Source organism: Pseudorasbora parva, chromosome 5 (assembly GCF_024679245.1).
Source record: "Pseudorasbora parva isolate DD20220531a chromosome 5, ASM2467924v1, whole genome shotgun sequence".
Classification (NCBI taxonomy): domain Eukaryota; kingdom Metazoa; phylum Chordata; class Actinopteri; order Cypriniformes; family Gobionidae; genus Pseudorasbora; species Pseudorasbora parva.
The window spans coordinates 38,140,916-38,161,603 of record NC_090176.1 but is presented as its reverse complement, the minus strand read 5'-3'; the positions used below and the strand labels follow the sequence as shown (position 1 = coordinate 38,161,603).

Genomic DNA, 20,688 nt, shown 5'->3' with positions numbered 1-20,688 from the left:
GGCACGCGCATACATTTGCGGGGGTCGTTTTCAATAATGCAATACAAATACTCATAAAGAATACATTTTTTTAGGATCTAAGGAGATGTTTACATGATAATGTACTAAACATGCATACCAGGCTTGTAGTTGGTGATGTCACTTTTGTAAAGAAACACTACGCACCTATAGACTGAACACATTATATACATGCGCATGACGTATGTATATGATTGTATGAAATGGCTAATTCATACAAATTTGTAAGACCTCACTCACTTTTAGAGGTGAGGTTAGGGGTAGGTTATTCGTACAAAATCATTTGAAATGAACAACTCATCTAAATACGTACGATTTAGCCACCTCATAAAATACGTATGGATTTCTGTGAGATTGGCTTCAGGCAAATGACATCCTGAACCCTAAGGGCTTAAAATAATGAATTGGTTTGAGTAAAGCCAACTCAAATTAGTTCAAACAAATGTACTTTTATTTAGTTTAGTATTTTATATTTATGTTTTATATTTAGTATTTAGAACTTTCTTTTTCTTTTGAGCTCTCAAAACTGACACACTTTAAGTAATCTGAATTGTTTTGTTGTTTTGAGTTTTATGAACTTGTTTATTTTAATTTAGACAAACTTAAATTTTAGACAAACTTGGATATTTTGCCATGACACAGTAATGGACAGTAAATGCTGTTGTTTTTTTTGTTTTGTTTTTTTTGCAAGATTAATATTAAGTAGGAAGCGATTTAGTAGTGTATAATGTTTGGTTATGTCAGTTTAGAATAGTTTTGGTTATGTTGTTTTTTGTTTTGGAGTATAGTGACGAGTTCATGAGCTTGAGAACAGATATATATTAAATGTATTATATTGCTGTCTCCATTCACCAAGTGTTGTGCTATATCTAATGCTACCAAAACATTGCATCACCAATTAGCATGGCATTTATTGTTTTCACTACTAAACAATTGAGATTAAATATTAGCGTACTCAAATATTTAATATATATAAGTTCAGAGCCATTAAAATACATGATAACAAAATAAAAATCTGCAAGTTCTGCTTACTTAAACTTTACATTTCTTAACTTAAAAAAACTGAAATTGAGGCAAATTGAGTTGTGCCAATTTATTCGGTTTTACAGTGTGGCTGTGAGGTGAAGGCAACATTGTGACATCCGTCATACAGCGTTTCAAAGTGTGCCGACAGACAGTGCTGGAGCTCCTTAAATTAAGACTTGTTTTGAGTTATAATGAAACGGAAAGAAGCTAGAAAGGTGAATTAAAAATGAATAGGACGCTTTTGCGGGATTTCTTACAGTCTCGCTAAGTGGAATGGCTTAAATGATGCTTTCTCTGGGTCTTGGAAGGGTTGTTAATCATGGGTGGAGATGACAGGAGTTTGTTAAATGAATTACTTCAATCTAAAAAACGAATAAACAATTGATTTAACCTGCAAACCTTGTAACAGCAGTGCATCCTGGGATTGTCAGCAGCACACAGCAGGTCCATGCAAAATTCTGCCTACATGTGCGTGCGTGTTAACGCATGGGATAAACTAAGAATGATTTAATAGCTCAAATTTAATAACAGCCCTTTATGAAATGAAAATATGACATTTGCCACCTCTTCACATCAGGAGGGCTATGTGTCATATTTACAAGCTGGCTCTTGAGACATAAAAAATGCTGAACTTAAAATTCAGCCAGCACAGTTAGAGAGCCTTTTTGTCATCCTGTCACAAGTAGCCTATACGTGATTATCTCTTTAAACATCTCGATCAAAGGCTTTGGAGATATAATATAATTCAAGGTATTTTGAAAACAAATGAGGAAAATTACATAAAACAGAGATTTTTTTTTAAACCTTAATCTTATGTTTTGTTTTAAAGCTCTAACAAGCCATGGCAATCAAACTGTTTAAAAAATGAAGAGTTAAAAATGTACCTTGCTGTGTGGACAAACAAACACACAGGCTTGCATGGATTTGTCTCTGAGGTTACTTTCTGCCCACACATACAGTCACACACACTCTTTCCAGGCAGACATGGGGAAGTGCACAATGCACTGAGAAATGTTTGACTTAATACTGCCATCTACAGAAAGCGATGGATCTTAGTCATAAAATCACCCCACAATCTTTCACATTTATTACCCCGGAACTGAATGAGGAAAGTAATGTGCATTATTTCATGGCCTTGAAACAATGAGAAGACAAATATGGACAATGAAATAAAGACTATATTTCAACTGCACACCATAGTTACGCTATGAGGCCGAAGCAAGCAATGGCAGCAGTATTTCTGTATGACTGCGAGACATTATTTGCTGAATTCTAATATCACAGGTAAAAGTATTGCTGATATAAAACAGTTAAATGTTTTGTGGTGAATTTCAGGCGAGTATCTTAGCACTTCTGCTTACCATATATTTATTTGTATTATTGGTGCTCAGTTATTAAGAATGGTTCTTATTATTTTCAATGTTAAAAAGTGTGCTGTTTATATGTCTGTCGAAACTGATGTTTTTACAGGATTCTTTGATAAATAGAAAATAAATAAAAACATTTATTTGCTTTTGTAAAACAATAAGTCTTTAAATGTCACTGGAATCAATTTGATGCGTCCATGTTAAATAAAAGCATATCTTACCCCAAACTTTAAAAAATGGTGGTATAGTTTCCACAAATTCATACTAGATTAATAGTATTCATTTCTGTCTTTTCCTTTTTTAATATTATATATATATATATATATATATATATATATATATATATATATATATATATATATATATATATATATATATATATATATATATATATATATATATATATATATATATTAAATGGTACTGTAGTATATTTTAATGATTTCTGACGGATCTGGAGTAATGCATTTTCAGCTTTGCCATTAAAACATTCATATTTAAAACATATTAAAATAGAAAGTTATTTTAAATTATAACTAGATAGATAGAAGACTATGAATAAAAGAATACATATGTAGATAAACTTTAAGTTGGCTTAAAAAAGCCTAGCCCGGAAGTTTAAAAGCATAGTTTTAAAAGCATGGTTTTGATGGATGGATGGATGGATGGATGGATGGATGGATGGATGGATGGATGGATGGATGGATGGATGGATGGATGGATGGATGGATGGATGGATGGATGGATGGATGGATGGATGGATGGATGGACAGATGGCGTCTAATGAGCTTCAGTGTGTTTAGATTTGTAATTTTGACAGTTTGACAGATACTATTTACATTTTTGGTCAGAAGAAGAAAAAGATGTTTATGTAGTAGATCAGTAAATTTGCTTAATTAAACCTATTCATATTTAATAAAATGACAGTATTATTTATCTAATAAATGCAGCCTTGATGGGAAAAATATTTAAAATGCTTAATTATTCAGAGCCTTTTAAATACATATTGTATGTGTGTGTGTATACAATTATTTTATTGTTAACGATAAATAAACTTCAACTAAATTTGACAGCCAGTGAGATAATCCACAGAAATTAGCATTTAATTGCCTCAAATCTCAAATTATACTTGATGCTTTTGATTACATCAAGAAATATTTCATCAGCCATGTGAAAGAGCAGTACAGCGCCGTGGGGTGTAATGAAAGAGGCTATGTCAATACCAGCATAGGATTTGTCCAGACTAGTCATTTTGTTCTTTGCTGGAGATCTTTGACTGGCTGTCCAATATGCCGGAGCGAAGCTCTTTATGAAAGGAGTTGTGTCAAAGCAGGCTGCCCTCATTCCTCCTCTGCAGTGTGGTAATGATGCTTTATCACTTTGCCTGTGACAGGCCCGTTTCCATCTCTTGCTCAGTAATAAAGGTTGGCTGAGCTCCAGAGGGGAGCTGGGATGCTGCAGGGATGGACAGATGATGCTCAATGGAATTGAAATTTAACCTAAAGGTATTTTCTCTGATCTGCACTTATGCACTCACAAGTGACCAGGCACACGCACACACTCCGAATCTTCCTCTACCATCGATTGGTCATGGATGAGCAGTTTAGCTGGAGGCTGAGACAGGTTTCCAAAGCACAATCACGGCTGGTCATCATCCTGGCGGGCAAGGAAAGGGAGCGAGAGACAGATGGAAAAAAGCGCATATGAGTGAGAAAGAAGCCTCAGAGGGAAGGAGCAGGAGATGAATGCGGGACCATAAGACGAGGCTGCCGTTAGACAACTCGCTAATGACTAATGAGCCCTCATTCCTCGCTGATTGAGATTAAGAGGCGCCGGACAGAGAGCCTGCAGGGGTCAGCAATGAGTTAGGTCCCTTTACCTCCTACGACCTCTCTACAACCATCCATCTCATCATCTTACTTTCTCTCCTAGTATCCCTGTTCACTTCCAGTGAATCACTTAACGCAGTCTAACCCCTCCAGAGGCCCACAACATGAGCTCCTGAAACTTAAGCCTGTTTCGCATTGCACACTTAAGCAGTATGTAAGTGAATCAGCACATTAACTGCTACAGCAGGCCAAAGTTCACACTGACAGCGATTTTGCTGCTTGCAGAATATAAAGTGATTTCTAGGTTACTACATTAAAGGCCATAACTTGGCAATCGGGGGAGTTAATAAATTATTAAAAACTTGATTATCTTGCAATCTCATTTGCATTTGAATATTAATTAAACAGACCTCAGCTGCCAAAATGTAGCTATAAACATCTAAAAACTGGATTTAGTGAGGTTTCTTAAATAAAAAGTGGAAGACCTTGCATCAAGACAAAAGATGTCTTTTTTCAACTATGGCAGTAGGTTACTCCATTTATTAGATGTTACTTCATAAAAGCCTATTGCAAAGCTTATGTTCATAATTTTTGTTCTAGAGAGCACTGCAAAAATAGACTCCGTACCACGCTTCCGTATCACGCTGCAAATGCAGGCACTGTGAATGCTGTAATCTGTTAATATGGATTTTAAATATCTGGATTATAAATGCGCTGCCAGCCTGGTCTCATTGTTAATACGTAGCTAGTATAAAGTGCGTTTTTGTACATTTGGAGAAGTTCTAAAACTTAGAATGTGGATGGATTGGAAACATTTAAACGAAGCATTATTACATTTTTACAGCGAAAAAAATAACTTAACATTTTTACGAATCCGTCATGAATTTTTTTTTTTTTTTTAAGAATACAAATCTTTGTACGAGTAAAGATTTTTTTTTTTTCATAAAGATTTGTATAATTTCCCTTTTACCATTATATAGATTAATGTAAGATCCTAACAAACCTAAACATACTAATTTTAAACAGAATATAAAGAGAATAAAACATAATGGAATTTTTTTTTAGTTACAATATAACGGTGACTCCTACCCCTAAACCTACCCATAACCATTTATTAAAACTATATACTGTTATAACATTAAATAAGGTCATAACAGGCAGACAAGTGTAATCACAATTAATCATTTACTGCGATACCAAAACCGGTACCAAAATCTGTGATGAAGCAGGTGAGAGCCAATGATGAGTGTTCAATACCACTGCCGTAAATCATGTCTTAACCCTTCATGAGGAAGCAATTTTTGAATTTGAATTCATCATACCGAGCCCAGGATTTGACGTTTACGGCCACTGCTGAGAATGGAGATGAAGATTGCTAGATTAAAAGCTGAATTTAGAGCAGTTCCTTGCAAATGTATCGATTCTAAAGATTTAGATTACAGCAAACAAAATAAAATCTGTGTTTTCTGAATTTATGTTGTGTTTTGGTGTTATCTTATGATCGTCAGTTGCTGAATAGGAGAAGCCGCCTTTTTGTCTTATGGCAAACAAACTACTATAAAAATGCATTTAGTTAATGCGACCAAAAACTATTTTAATATTCATTCATGTGAATTGGTACACCTTCACACTCGGGATATGTAAATGATTTACATTTTAGTGCTGTCAGTACGTCATAAACTGAATGAAGAATGTAGTGACGTCCCCCATAGGATTCTGAAGAGCAGTTCTGAAGCGTAAAGACGAGCTGGCCATTGACATCTTGTCAGCGTCACCTCACTTCACTCCCGGATAACAGAAAATGGGCAAAGAGGCGGGACGTGGCTGGAGCTGAGGTGATGTGATGACTAACAGACAGCAGACAAACGGCTATCCACCTGTCAATCAAAGTGGCCACGCCCTTAATTATCCAGAAATGTAAGGCTTTATATAATGTAAACGAATTCGTTATTTAAAGAAAAAAAAGCATGGCAGTTATCATGAAGGTCAAAATGAGCTATATAGACCAAAACCACAATGTGTACCAGGCTGTAAACATGTTTTTTCCTGCTCAAAGTTGAGCATTTTAACATGGGGCTCAATGAGATTCTGCTGCCTTTTGGAGCCTGTCTCTAGCAGCCAGCCAATGAATTGCAGTTTAGGTAATGTATCACATATTGGCTTCAAGAGAAACTGGGGGAGGTTGCCACTTGTTTTTAGTGTGAAACGTAATGAAAACGGAAGTAAATGTGGTAGAATCACACTTTATGTAAAAATACACACTATCATGATTTAAATCATGAATATTGAATATATGAATATTCATGAATGAATATTATCATGAATAATTCACGTATTATCACGTTGCAGCACGAAAGAACAACAAGTTATACTTCAGTAGTCTCACATATCCAGACTCTGGCCACATTGTAGATTATTCTGTAAAAGAATTATAGTTTAAACTGTAACGTTAAAGCATTATACTAGCAACACCAGTTTCCCAGTGAATACTATACAATTTTAGAAAACAAAGTGTTCTCTGCTTTCTTGCTAACTTGCTACTCAAACATAATATATTTCACTAACCTTGCAAACATTGGCAGGGTGTGTACAGTGTGTGGTCATTGAAAATGTCGTCTGATATATATTCCTCACAGAAAATGAGCCAAGGCCAATGAGTCTCAGTTTGAAAAAATAATTATTCGAATAATTTTTCTTTCGATAAAAAATGAAAACGGGTCCAACAGACCCGAACACCATACAAGGGTTAAAATGCTGCGCGCTCTATCACTGCGTGTGCTGTGAGTTTGAGTTTAACCTGTGGGTTTTCACTAATCCTACAACCAGAACTTCCTGTAAATGGTCTGAAAGTCCGAACTATACAGAAAATGCTTTCACACAAGAAACAAACCAAATCTTTGTTCAGTTTGATCTGGTCCGAGACTACCTCTTTTCGTCGGACCAAATTTTGTCTGGTTGGTCCAGCCCGTGGTCCGAAGGTTTCACACCTGTAATTTTGATTCGGACCAAACTGAAAATCCGGACCAAAGAAGGTAGGTGTGAAAGCCACCCTAAGACACATTCTGGGGACACCAGAGATGTATATTACATCTTGTGAAAAGGGACTTAATATATCTTCTTTCATTTATTTTTATTTCAGTTTTAGTTTTTTAGTTTTCCATATAGTGCTTGTTAGGTTGCACAATGGTTACTCAGTGGTTTCATGATCCACTAACCCTCCAAATCAAAACGTCGTTTTTCTTCAACTGATAGAGGCAAAGCAAGTCTTTTATTTTGCATTGGCGGAGAGCCATTGCCTAACACTTACATTGATATACACATACAGGGAATGAGGCTGTCTGCTTGATGCCATTAGAGTCATCTTGCCTGTGTGGGGCGACGGCGGCAGTGAGTCACATGTGATAAACCTCTATCCTAACCTTTGAACTCACAAGGCTATGAATGACCAATTCAAGTCAATGGCCATTTCAAAAACTTGACATTTGACCAGCCTGTGAATTCTACTCAATACGTTCTGTCCTTTCACGGGTTCTGGCAGTCAGGATTAGAAACTCATTTTATTCAAGGCTCTTTTACTGCTGGCTTGGTCAATATTGCCTGACAGAGAAGGAAAATTCATTCCATTCCATTTGCAGGGCTGGAATTATTATGTTTGCTGTTGCTAAATACTCCCTTCACCTCAGGTCGGCATTGTGCCATCTGGTATGAGGGCCGAGTAAGAATAGGAGTGAAACGCCCATTCAAGAGATTCAGAGAAATTGTTCTTCCTTCCTTTGCATGTTGGAAAAAGTTTTATACAACTCATATTTTATAAGACAAATACGTAACAAAACGCTTTAGATTTTTTTTTTTCCTGTACATTTTTAACTAAAATTGCTGAGCTTTATCAGGCTGCCTTGCTGCTGCTTATATCCAAGTGTGATAATATTCATTTGTCTCGGTGTGTATTGATTTGATGGCTGTTTTATTAATATGCAACTGGGGTATTAATTGTGTAAGAGGCCTGTTGCCAGGGTGAAATCGATTTTGTAATTTATGATGAAACTATGTGATATCAAAAATATTTCTGTGAGCCAGCAAGTGTCTATGTGGGTTAAAAAAACAGATAACACTGTGTGGGGGAAAAAACGGGAAATAGGAAGAGATGAGAGAACCAAAAAAAAAGAGGAAAATCAGAAGGTGAAATAATGGTGCCATAAAAGCTCTCAGTGCTTTCAAACACTGTTGATATTGTTTTTGGAAGCTCACAGTTAAGAAATATTATACCTCTGAGTATAGTTAGCTTGGGCAAAACAGATCAATGAAAGGATACCTTCTCACCTTATTTTCTATGTACTGACAAAGAGAAGAAATCATTCATTAAGATTGAAAAAGAAAAAACATTTTTCAATGCTGAACTTTTGATATACAGCTAGATATCAAACTATACAGAGAGCATGATATATAAATATATAGCAAATGAACATTCATCGTGAATAAAGGACTGCAATGACTGAATTGACAATGTGAATAAATACAGTCGAATGGCTTAACATTTTGTTTGAGTCAGTTACAACTGAAGGTGTGTCAATACTTTCTGATGTGCTTTGAGCATCAACTTTTTTTTTTGAGTGAGACTGGCTGGGAATGGTTAACACTTCTTTTTCCCCCTTTTCTCAGTGCTCAATGTTGTACAAAATACCAACCACTCACATTTATTTACTACAAAAGGCATCAATTCAAACCTCCCTGAGAATATCGCAACTCTGAGTTGCTGTCAAATACATGGTGTGCCTTTGTTACATTCTATACCACTACCGGTAATTTGTAATATCTAGACAAAAGTAGTAAAAAAAGTGGCCACAACATGCAATATGCTTCAATAAATTATGTTTTATTAACAAAGTTAACAAACACATACTCACTTCCAACTCCTCACATATTGTTGATGATAGGTCAGGACCCCTCTGCATTTCATTTTAACGCACAGGGTACCCCATTTAGTGTCAGTTTTCAACAAGCAGGTGCTCCTGTAACCCTTCCTGTTCGAACCACCCGTTCCAAACAGGACTCGAAACCCGGTCTGCTGGCATGAGTGTCGGACGCTCTAACAAGCAGGATAAAGGCTGCAAACCCCTTACATCAGTCGCTAGAGTGTATCTTGAGGTCAGAGGAGTGACTCACGCAGTGACTACTAGCTGGCCTCTGTTACACTCCATTCATTGCAATGGGAAACCTTTGACATCATACACAGGCACATTGGGCATACCATCATAATGAATATATTGGGTTATGATTTTGCCATTATGACATGTTAGAGTATATTTTTATTTCAACACGATCTCATGGTCATGCGTATAAATAGTACGAGTGTGAAATCTCGTGGAATGGATATGCTATGCAGTTTTTTGCGTGCATATGATACGCACTTTATGGCGTGCATATGACACGCTCTTGGGTAGGTTTAGGGTGGTGGGTTCGTATGTATAATACGGCATAAAGTGCGTATCATATGCACGCGAAAAACCGCGTACCATTCGCACGCCAAAACTCATTTTGGCATATACATTCCACGAGATTGCAAACTTGTACTATTTATACGCATTTTCGTGAGATCGCACACTTTTATTTATGCTGGTTGTGCACATTTGAACATATAAGCCATCTCATCTCTAAACATACCCATATGTGTATTATATGATATAAAACACAGGATATAAAAGGCAGATATGACTGCAAGCACAATTTATTCAAAAAGTAAATATTCCAAGTGTTCTGACTCCAAGGCTAAACGGTTGAGGTATTGGCAATTTAACATGGGGCAGAGATACAGATTTGACTTCCTTTTGTTTGAGTCAGTCTCTTGTGGCCAGTTGATAAGTTGCAGTTTAAGTCACTTCCGTGTTGGCTTCAAGAGAGACTTGGTTACAACTCACCTCCCCCCATCAGTCAGTTAGAATAATGATTTGAAATTTGCGGGTTAAAAATGCATCATAAACTAATTTGACACCAGTTATATAATTTTATTTACAAAAGTTTAAGTAAAAAAAAAAAAAAAAAACACTGACGTCCATTAATATGGAATTTGGGAGGAAATGGGCAAAACATTGGATTCCTAGCTTATCCCTGATTTGTAGAATTGGTGGCGTTACAACTCTCCCCATGTTACAAGCACACCCAGACTCCCCTAAACATGATTAAAGTCTGTCCCTTAAATTACAGAGCTAAGCCACAACCTAATAACTTTACCATATTCTTTTTAATGAGTTGCAGAACACAATTATAGTTTGTGAATACAAGTTATCATGTTTTAAATTATAAAAGACAGGCAACTCAATATTTAAAGCTAAATTAATTCAGAAACCTAAACAAGCCTATTTAAATTTGCTTGTTTAATAAAGTACATTAAACTTTATCATAATTAAAATTGTATACATGGGTTCAGTTGATTCAGTTGAAGCACCGATCTGCAAAGCAAAGATAATGCATCATCTGAATATAAGAAAGCAAAACAGACACAACCATCGCTTCAATAGTTCAAGCAGGCGAGAGACAAACTTTAGCGTCTAAAACACAGACCTCAACAAACATCATTAAGGGAAAAGATGAGCTCTAAGTGAACATCACCACACAACAAATAACTAACAGTGATGATAAAACAACAACAGCAGCAGCAGCATAAATATAACCAGTAACAATAAAATAATAATAATTCTAGAACACTATCTTTATCATTTATATGCCACATGCATGCTGGAACAGGCACAAAATTTTTTTTTTTTCAAAAAATGGTTATGTTCAAATAGAATATGGAGGCTTACTATATACTGAATACTACCATTGGCTATTGAATGTACTGCTAACAAACATGGTCACATTATGTTATGTTTAAACTGTTTAATTTAGTTTCATTTACTATGTCAAGTTACCATTTTGTTACTATATATATAGCATTTTTTATTATATTTTTTTTACATTTTTAATTTTGTGTAAGTAAATAAATAAATAGATACATTCGGGCAGTCTGATCAAATAATGAAATGTTTAATTTAATAAATAATTGTAATCATTAAGAAAAAATTACACACAAAAATCACCATAAATGCAATTTAATAACTGGGGTTAACTACACGTTAAATAAGAAAAGCAAACAATGCGGCCTCATTCATTTTACAAAATGCTAATTTTGCTTAAATGCTTAAATTCACGTTGTAATATGACCAGAGGTGGAAATTTATTCAGATTTTCTTCTTTTTTTGAACAACATAGCAAACAATTACAAAATAAAAGGCCAATTATTCAATTCATGTTGTCTTTAACTTCTGAAAGTCTGATCTTAAAATGAATCAAGAGAAAGATCATCACTGGAAATGGACGGTCAAATTAAGCACATTGCATTGGGATGCAGTATCCCATAATATCCCATAATATAATACTGTAGGCTACTGCACAGTAGGTATGAGAAATGTACTTAAAATAAAATATACTATATTGTATAAATTGTATAAAATTTAACAAACTGAAATTGTGTTCTATTCCATGCACACAGTATACTGGAGAAACAGTCACAATGTGTGGGAGTATAATATTCCAAAGAGCCATTGTTCAGCATAAACCTTTGTCCATAGTCCTTGTTGGGATGGTTAGTACAACATTGGGTTGAATACTGTCAGTCTAAAGATGTGTTTGTTTGTATGTATATGTAGACTAAAATTTACATTTTGTAGTAAATGTCAATGGAAAACAAATCTCTACCTGCAATCGCAAATTGCTGTCAGACTGAAAGGTTATGAATGATCAATATAATGAAAGTTATCTTTTTGAGATAATACAAAATGTTCAATTTAACTTCTTTTGTTTTATTACATAGGACACTGATTTTACTGTGTGTGTATTTGTGTGTGTGCGGGCCTCTCTCATTAGGCCAATGCTAAACCACAGTGTCAACAGAAAGCCACAGTTTACAATACATAATCAAGATTTACTGAGGCTGACACTTTGTGGTCAAAGAATGCCACCTCTTGCGTTTGCCTCTATGATTGATTGAGTGAGGCTGAATGTTGTCAGGTGAAATTCATCCTTTAGTTCAAACCACAGAATGAAGAGCACTGTCTCGAGTGACATTTGATCTTAAATAATGAATGTTTCTGTTTGTGAATGCTCACACCAGTAGGCATTAGTGCTGAGTGCAATTGTCCTTCCTATAAACTCCCCCAGAAGTCCATTACCTTGCTTTACAGTAAGATTTACGCTCAACCTGACATTAGCAGATTTCACCACTCAAGCGTAGGTTATTCTCCTCCCTCTTTGTGGAAGAAGCCTTCCTTTGTTTTTGTTTTACACCTTCTCATTGTCTAGATGTGCTCTGCCCACTGACTGACATATTACAAATTAGTCTCTCCCGAACTGCACAGCTGAATAGATCTGGAAACGCCTAGCTGCAGAAATTGCAAACCAAACATACAATAGTGACATTTCTCAAAACACTTACTATAAAATTGTTAATACTTTCAATGATGAATTAAAGTACAACATTCATTGCAAAAATTGCAATAACAATAATAATAAAAAAAATATTATTATTTTAATATTCAAAGAAAAACAGCTCTTTACATCCATTTGTTCAGGAACCGTTTATGGTTTTGATTACCGAAATACTTTTATTAATTTGTTACTCGTACAAGAAGTTACAGGCCATACCAATATAACATTTTCTGTAAAAAGTGTCTTATGTAGTTGTGAAAATCACAATTTCTTGTTGTCAGAATTAGTCAGTGCAAATATTACATTTTTATTGGTAAAATTTCCTTTATTTTATTCAATTGTTTAAAAATAACATATCTTATAAAAACTTGTGTTCATAAATCTTGTGTCAGTTCTTTTACTGTACCATTAGATTGACTTTTTAGATTAAAATATTTTTAAAGCCTAGGGTAAGGCTCTCTCTGAGAAAATAGTTAATATTTAAAGGGGGGGTGAAACACTCAGTTTCAGTCAAACTCACGCCAATCTTGAGTACCTATAGAGTAGTATTGCATCCTTCATATCTCCGAAAAGTCTTTAGTTTTATTATATTTATAAAAGAAAGATAGGCTGTACCGAATCTTTCTGGAAAAAAACGAGCGGCTGGAGGCGGATCGTGTGGGCGGGGCTAAAGAATGATGGGCGCGCAGCTACTGCACGAGAGCTTCTGAAAGCTGACATCATCATGTGTGGAAAAGAAAACACTACCCTAAATAAACCATGGCTATCAATCAGTTTCAACAAATACATATATGATCCAGAATCAGATGCGGAGGATGAAATAAATTGAAGATATGTGGTATGTACTGTGGTATGTACTGTATTTAGTGGGCTGTCAACATTTGTGTGTCTTTACTCGCAGTTTATGAGGACATGATTCGGTTTATGGACTATTGTATGCGACTAAACCTTAGCAGTAGCAAGCAAAACGGTTTTGTACGTCAGATAGTGTATAAAAAAACAAATGGAGTAACGTTAGCGCATTTTTGAATGAAGAAGCACGCTTAGTGAGAACGTCGCCTAGCCTAGGTTTATGTTTGGGTGGTTTTACAATGAACAAACTGACATATTAGTCAGCTAAACAAATGTATTTAAACACACACCATAGATTGCATGCTCCATTGATAAATTAACTGTACGTTACACGATCGTGTTGTTTACTGATGTTTACTTACGCGACGATAGCCAACAACATAAGTTAGATATTTGAAGCAGTTTTATTCACCACTTGCTTCCAAAGCAGAACCGAACCTTTATCGCTGGGACCGCTCCGTCAAAAACACACTTCTTGTTGATTTTGTGAAGTCCTGTGACAGCAGTGCGTTAAAGTCGCTTGACGTCAACCATAGGAATAAAGTGGAGCGCGGCGCGACAGAAGTGTTGCACGGACGAGTGGATCTGCAGCTTGAGAGCAGTGTTTATGGGCGTGCGTTTGCTCTCTCGCTCTGGTCACGCGCGCTCACCCTTCCGGGAGAAGAGCCTGTACAGCCCATACAAGGACATTCCGCTCTGTTGACGTCAAGCCGAACCATACTCAAAAAAAAAAAAAAAAAAAACTCAAAGTTGTGAGAAACCGGAAGGAGTATTTTTGACATAGAAATACTCCATCAAACGTCCAACTTAGTGTTTGAAACTTTGTCTATGTTTAGGAATCCAAGTCTCTAACAGTGTAAAAAGCTCTGTATGCATGGAACAGCATTTCACCCCACCTTTAAGAGCTTTTTTTGTCAATTGTTACTACCAGGGCTTGATATTAATATTTTTTGCTCACCAGCCACTGTGGCTAGGGGTTTTCCAAAGTTAGCCACTCAGCATTTTCACTGGCCAAAATATTGTTGCTGGGAAATTTTTTGTTGGCTATATATGTAAATGAGCACTGTACAGACCAACTTTACATGATCAAGTCTACAATAAATGTATAACATGACGTTTCATCAAATAGGTCTATTTAGCTCAGATACAGTTGAGAGCTCCTAGAGAAAACAGCTGCAACAGTTGACTTCCAACGTCAAACCAACTTGTCACATCAGATGCGCTGTGGTTCTGCTGTGATCTTTGTTTGAAACCATTTTTGCTACTGAACAAAAGTCAAGCACTGTATGATGAATGAATCTCCTAAGTTCATTGCACACAGGCTATCTGGCGTTTATGATGAGTGCACATTTCAGTGAGAGAGTACGCTCTTATGATTATTAGACATTGCAATCATAAGCTCAAAAAATGATGTGTTATTGGTTATAACACGCAACACGATTATAACAGATGCCTTTTGAGAAGACTGCAATAAAATTCAACCCGCCAAAGTGGCTAGTGGGAGTGCGCCACAGCGGATGTATTTGCGTTTTAACGTGCTTCTGTTTACGATGTTTAGGTGGATGTCTAGGCTTTTTAGGTCGGGTAGAATCTGGGATCTCTGACCCAGTTTGTTTGCTGGCTTCCATGGCAGCAATACGCTGTGTTTTCCACCAACCGGCAACCTGGAGTGTCATAGTAATACTGGGTAAACTGGCAACATGCTTTATCACACAGACCAAAACAAAAACTGATATTATGACACGGAACGCACATTTCAAAGTAGAATAACTGGCTGTAGCATTGTTTTTCTGAGAAATTAGTATGTGAACTCAGCATTTCCTATATTTCTTCAAACATATTGTGGTATTTTTATGCTTTAGTGCAGTCAAGAACTTACATACAGCACCGTTGTCATATGCACCTGACCTACACTTTAATTTTCTATGCTCTCTGTAATACTATGTAATGGTTATGTTCATATTCAACTGTTGTGTTCCAGTAGCCGAGAAATCTAAACGCACCCTAGCGGTAGCAAATTTAATCTGCCCACAAGTGTCGTCTAAGAACTCTCAATACCCTTTTGAGCTGTATTCCCCTAACTCTTGCCGGGCCAATCACATCGTGTATAGAGTCGGTGGGCGGGGCCATAATGACGACGGCCGAGTTGCGTTTGCATGCTTCTAGTAAACACAGAAACTGGCAAACGGCGGCAGTCTTTTGAATCAGCTTTGACCGCGATTCTGGAAGACTTGGAGTTAAGCTTTTCTCTGAGAAAAGAACAAAGAACGGCACTGAAGTCATTCTTAAGAAGGGAAGATGTGTTCGGGGTTTTGCTGACTGGATACGGCGAATGTTTAATCTATCAACGAGCTCCGTTTCACCTTCGTTGCTCTGGTTGGTGTAGCGCTATACTATCGCGTGCAGAGGGAGTTTGAAAGACAACCGTTTATCCCGCCCCTCTGATTGAGCCCTGTCTATGGTGAGTTTCCAGACCAAACATCTTGATGTGGGTCTGGCTTGTCAGGCTGGTATTCCAGTGTTTGCACCAGTATTGCCAATTTTCAATATATCATGTCTTGGACTAGGCAAATGCCTGTCCATTTAACTGATTATGTTTGAAATGACTGTTGTTCCTCATTGTTATTGTGAAGCGTCCTTGAGCTTGGGAAAAGTGCTGTATAAATTAAACGTGTTTAATTGGTTAGGAATGTATGATACTGAACATTTCCTCCTTTAGATATATCTGTGATTGACATGAGGACACATTGCAAAGGTTCTAATAGCTTAAAGGCTCTTTACGCTTGCTGTGATTTCTAAAGTACGCTTGTACATAGGAAACTTAATTTGCACATTATCATTTAAGGAAATTACTGTGCAGATCAATCCCACAAAGTGAGTCATCCGTACCTTGCAATTACAAAAGATTAAAATCAGCCATGTAGATGGAAGCACTATTGGTACGCTGGAATTACTGACAGCACATAAAAAGAGAGCCATTTTAGAAGCCAGTACAAAGATATATTACTGGTTACATATTCAAAAGATTTAAATGAGGTGGGTTTTGACCCATAGCAGTGGTACAATGGCATTTTTAAAGATTTACAAAAATGCAAATACGTTCTGCTGGAGCGCGTGGTAGCACTGAGGGAACTAGGTCCCTCATGATTAAGATCCGCATCCTTCCCCAGGTGAGTTAGTCTCCAGAGACATTTCATCTTACTGGTGCTTTCTAGGCTTCTCGTCTCTTGAAAATGACAAAAAGCATGCCTTTATGAGCAGACAGCATTTATTTATTTCTGGGACGTGTTATTACCAAAGAACTGCATGCATGTCCTCCAAATTACGAGGAGGTCTTTATTTATTTTATTCATTTTAGTACCTTGTTCCAAACAACTGAACAGAGCTATATTGTTTAAAATTCAATCTCAGTGTGTTATGCATTCTTCCTTTAAATGCTTCTTTCGTTGCCTCTAATAAAACACAACCCATGAGCGGTGTGATTTAGAGTTGGGTTGTTGGTTTTTAATGCGGAAAAAAAGGTTTCCCGCTTCCAGGTGAACCACCTATGCATTGTTTCATAATTAATAAGCTAATAAAGACACTGGAGAAAACCTAAAGCTTCTGCTGAACTCTCAGAGGTAATTAGCACCTCTATAAGCATGCAACTTCACAGAATCCTTTCTGAATAATTGTTTCTCCTACCCAAAGGACTCCATCATCAACCTCTGTGTGGCGTAATAGAGGTATATAAAAAAAAGTGTGGAATTTTTCAGCTGTTGTTTAACATTCAGTGGAGCCTGAAATGAAACAAGGTTTAGACCTGTAAATCCTGAAGTGGTATCCTGCTTCTTGTTTTTAAAAACAAGCTGATGAATACTGAATGGAGACCAGTGACTGTCAAGCTCCAAAAAAAAAAAAAAAAAAAAAAGCACCGTCAAATACCTAATCAGTTTGATTCAGCAGTGTGATATTACGTTTAACAGTTCAATAAACAATAAATTAGACACACTATTGCCTTTAGCTCCCTCAAAGACAATCATTTCAAACAAATCAATTCCCAAATCGATTAAGCAAATAGTTTAAAGACTCAATCATAAAAAGACATGTTCAACTTGAAGCTGCTCTGCGCAGATCAATTGGTATGACATCAAAGTACCTTTAAGAGATTTTATTTCCTCATAACAGGTTTGATGTAAAGAACCAATATTTTTTGACAGACATTTTTCTAGCAACATTTTCCTTACACAAATCAATTTTGTTGTCATACTCATTACTCACCCTCGTGTCATTCCAAACACATAATAGCTTTGTTCTTCTTTGCAACACAAATTAAGATATTTTTGATGAAATCTGAGAGCTTTCTGTAACGACCTGTAGTAATTAAAGCCACAATACAGGTCCTTCTAAAAAAAATTAGCATATGTGATAAAAGTTCATTATTTTTCAAAATGTGATGATAAAAATTAAACTTTCATATATTTTAGATTCGTTACACACCAACTGAAATATTTCAAGTCTTTTATTGTTTTAATAATGATGATTTTGGCATAATCAAAAAAAAAAATAGCATATTTCATCCGACCAATAAAAGAAAAGGGTTTTAAATACAAAAAAAGTGTACCTTCAAATAATTATGTTCAGTTATGCACTCAATACTTGGTCGGGAATCCTTTTGCAGAAATGACTGCTTCAATGCGGCCTGTGGCACTGCTGAGGTGTTATGGAGGCCCAGGATGCTTCGATAGCGGCCTTAAGCTCATCCAGAGTGTTGGGTCTTGCGTCTCTCAACTTTCTCTTCACAATATCCCACAGATTCTCTATGGGGTTCAGGTCAGGAGAGTTGGCAGGCCAATTGAGCACAGTAATACCATGGTCAGTAAACTATTTACCAGTGGTTTTGGCACTGTGAGCAGGTGCCAGGTCAAGCTGAAAAATGAAATCTTTATCTCCATAAAGCCTTTCAGCAGGAGGAAGCATGAAGTGTTTCAAAATCTCCTGATAGCTAGCTGCATTGACCCTGCCCTTGATAAAACACAGTGGACCAACACCAGCAGCTGACATGGCACCCCAGACAATCACTGACTGTGGGTACTTGACACTGGACTTCAGGCATTTTGGCATTTCCTTCTCCCCAGTCTTCCTCCAGACTCTGGCACCTTGATTTCCGAATGACATGCAACATTTGCTTTCATCCAAAAAAAGTACTTTGGACCACTGAGCAACAGTCCAATGCTGCTTCTCTGTAGCCCAAAAGTGACTTGACCTGGGGAATGCAGCACCTGTAGGCCATTTCCTGCACACGTCTGTGCACGGTGGCTCTGGATGTTTCTACTCCAGACTTAGTCCACTGCTTCCGCAGGTCCCCCAAGGTCTGGAATCGGTCCTTCTCCACAATCTTCCTCAGGGTCCGGTCACCTCTTCTCGTTGTGCAGCGTTTTTTGCCACACTTTTTCCTTCCCACAGACTTCCCACTGAGGTGCCTTGATACAGCACTCTGGGAACAGCCTATTCGTTCAGAAAGTTCTTTCTGTGTCTTACCCTCTCACTTGAGGGTGTCAATGATGGCCTTCTGCTTATTAAAAACAAAGGCATAGCTTGATGACGCCTTGATTTCACAGAGCTTTTATTATGCCACAGACAACTGTTTCCGCTTCTTCTGTTCATGTGGGGTTACACAGTGCTGTTTTATCATATTAGATACATTTGAGTGTGTTGAAAGTTATGCTATTCTCTGTGTTCGCTCAGCAGCTAGGACAAAACTTGTTGCACACTATGGTAACCTTAATATTAGGCATGGTAAAACATGGTACTCGCAGTAAATCATGAAAATGAGATGTACACAATAAGACTAACAGGATTGACCTATAACAATGATTAGTTTTCATTCAAAACAGTTGCTCACTTGTCTCATAAAACAGATAATATATTAAAGCATCTTTGTTCTATGGTTTCTCTGGATTTAAACATTCTTGGAAACATTTGGTAATGCAAGTAGGTCTACACAAATCAACAAAATATATAACATTGTTCTAGTGATTTTTGGAAATTTTATTTTAAAGAATCATATTGTGCCTATACATATTGTGCCTTTAAATGACATTTTTAATTTGGGGGTTATGAACCCTTTAATTGTATTTACCACTGAGTTTGTATGTTCTTCGCAATTATACAGTTATTACCATTTTGGTAACACGCTACAATATGGGTTCACTAATATGCATTAATTCATGCTTAATTAATGCACAGATAATAATGAGTTAATGTATTACTAATGGTTAACTAACCCATTTATTAATGATCACTTCATCTGCAAATAATGAAGATTACACATGATTAATAGATTATGAATCATTTATTACAACAAGTCATAACATAAATGATACCTTTGTAAATCATTAGCTAATGATTAATTAAAGCAGACAACTGGAAGTTAAAATGCATGGCTTTGACCCCTTGTGGTAATTAACATGTTAATTTAAATTATGTTATTAAGGAATTAATAAATTATGACATATTTAACTAATAACAATTTAAGGATTACTTAATAATCTATTAATCATGTAGAATCTTCATTAGTTGCTGATGCAGTAATCATTAATAAATGGGTTAGTTCACCATCCATAAGTAATACATTAACTCGATCATTAAGATCGACAGTATAGTGTGTATACACTTGGATACGCTCTCAGACTAAATATAAAATATCTTAAACTGTCTTCTGAAGATGAACGGAGGTCTTACGAGTGTGGAACGACATTAGGGTGAGTCATTAATGATATCAATTTCATTTTTGGGTGAACTAACTCTTTTTTAAGACAAATTGTGTTGTTTAATAGAAAACTATAAATGGTGGTGTAGGATTGTAAACAAGTTTTATTATTAATCATCTGTTTGGCAACTAACGTTAATATTCTCTTAATATTCAACATGCATGGACATTGTATCAAGTCAAAGTCAAAATACATGGTTCTTTCAATAGGATGTGAAATGGAAATCGATCAAAATTTTGGGGTGGCTGGCCAGTCAAATGTCAGGGGTGTCCAGTACCATTGTTAATATGCTGATAGACAGACAGGTCATTGTGCTCTGATAGGCGCTCAAATATTTTTCCTATCCTAGGTAACCTGGATGTTACCCTGTGAATATCAACC

At 36.4% G+C, this 20,688-nt stretch overlaps 1 long non-coding RNA gene across 1 annotated transcript in view; it reads right to left on the bottom strand.

Moving 5' to 3' along the window:
• Nucleotides 1-3,619: 3,619 nt before the first annotated feature.
• LOC137076148 (uncharacterized) overlaps nt 3,620-20,688 on the bottom strand; it is a 31,229-nt gene continuing 14,160 nt past the window's right edge. The window contains exons 2-3 of the long non-coding RNA XR_010905211.1: nt 3,949-4,067; nt 3,620-3,866 (exon numbers count right to left, since the gene is read on the bottom strand). This is a non-coding gene — a long non-coding RNA (uncharacterized lncRNA). The remainder of the gene's footprint in view (nt 3,867-3,948; nt 4,068-20,688) is intronic.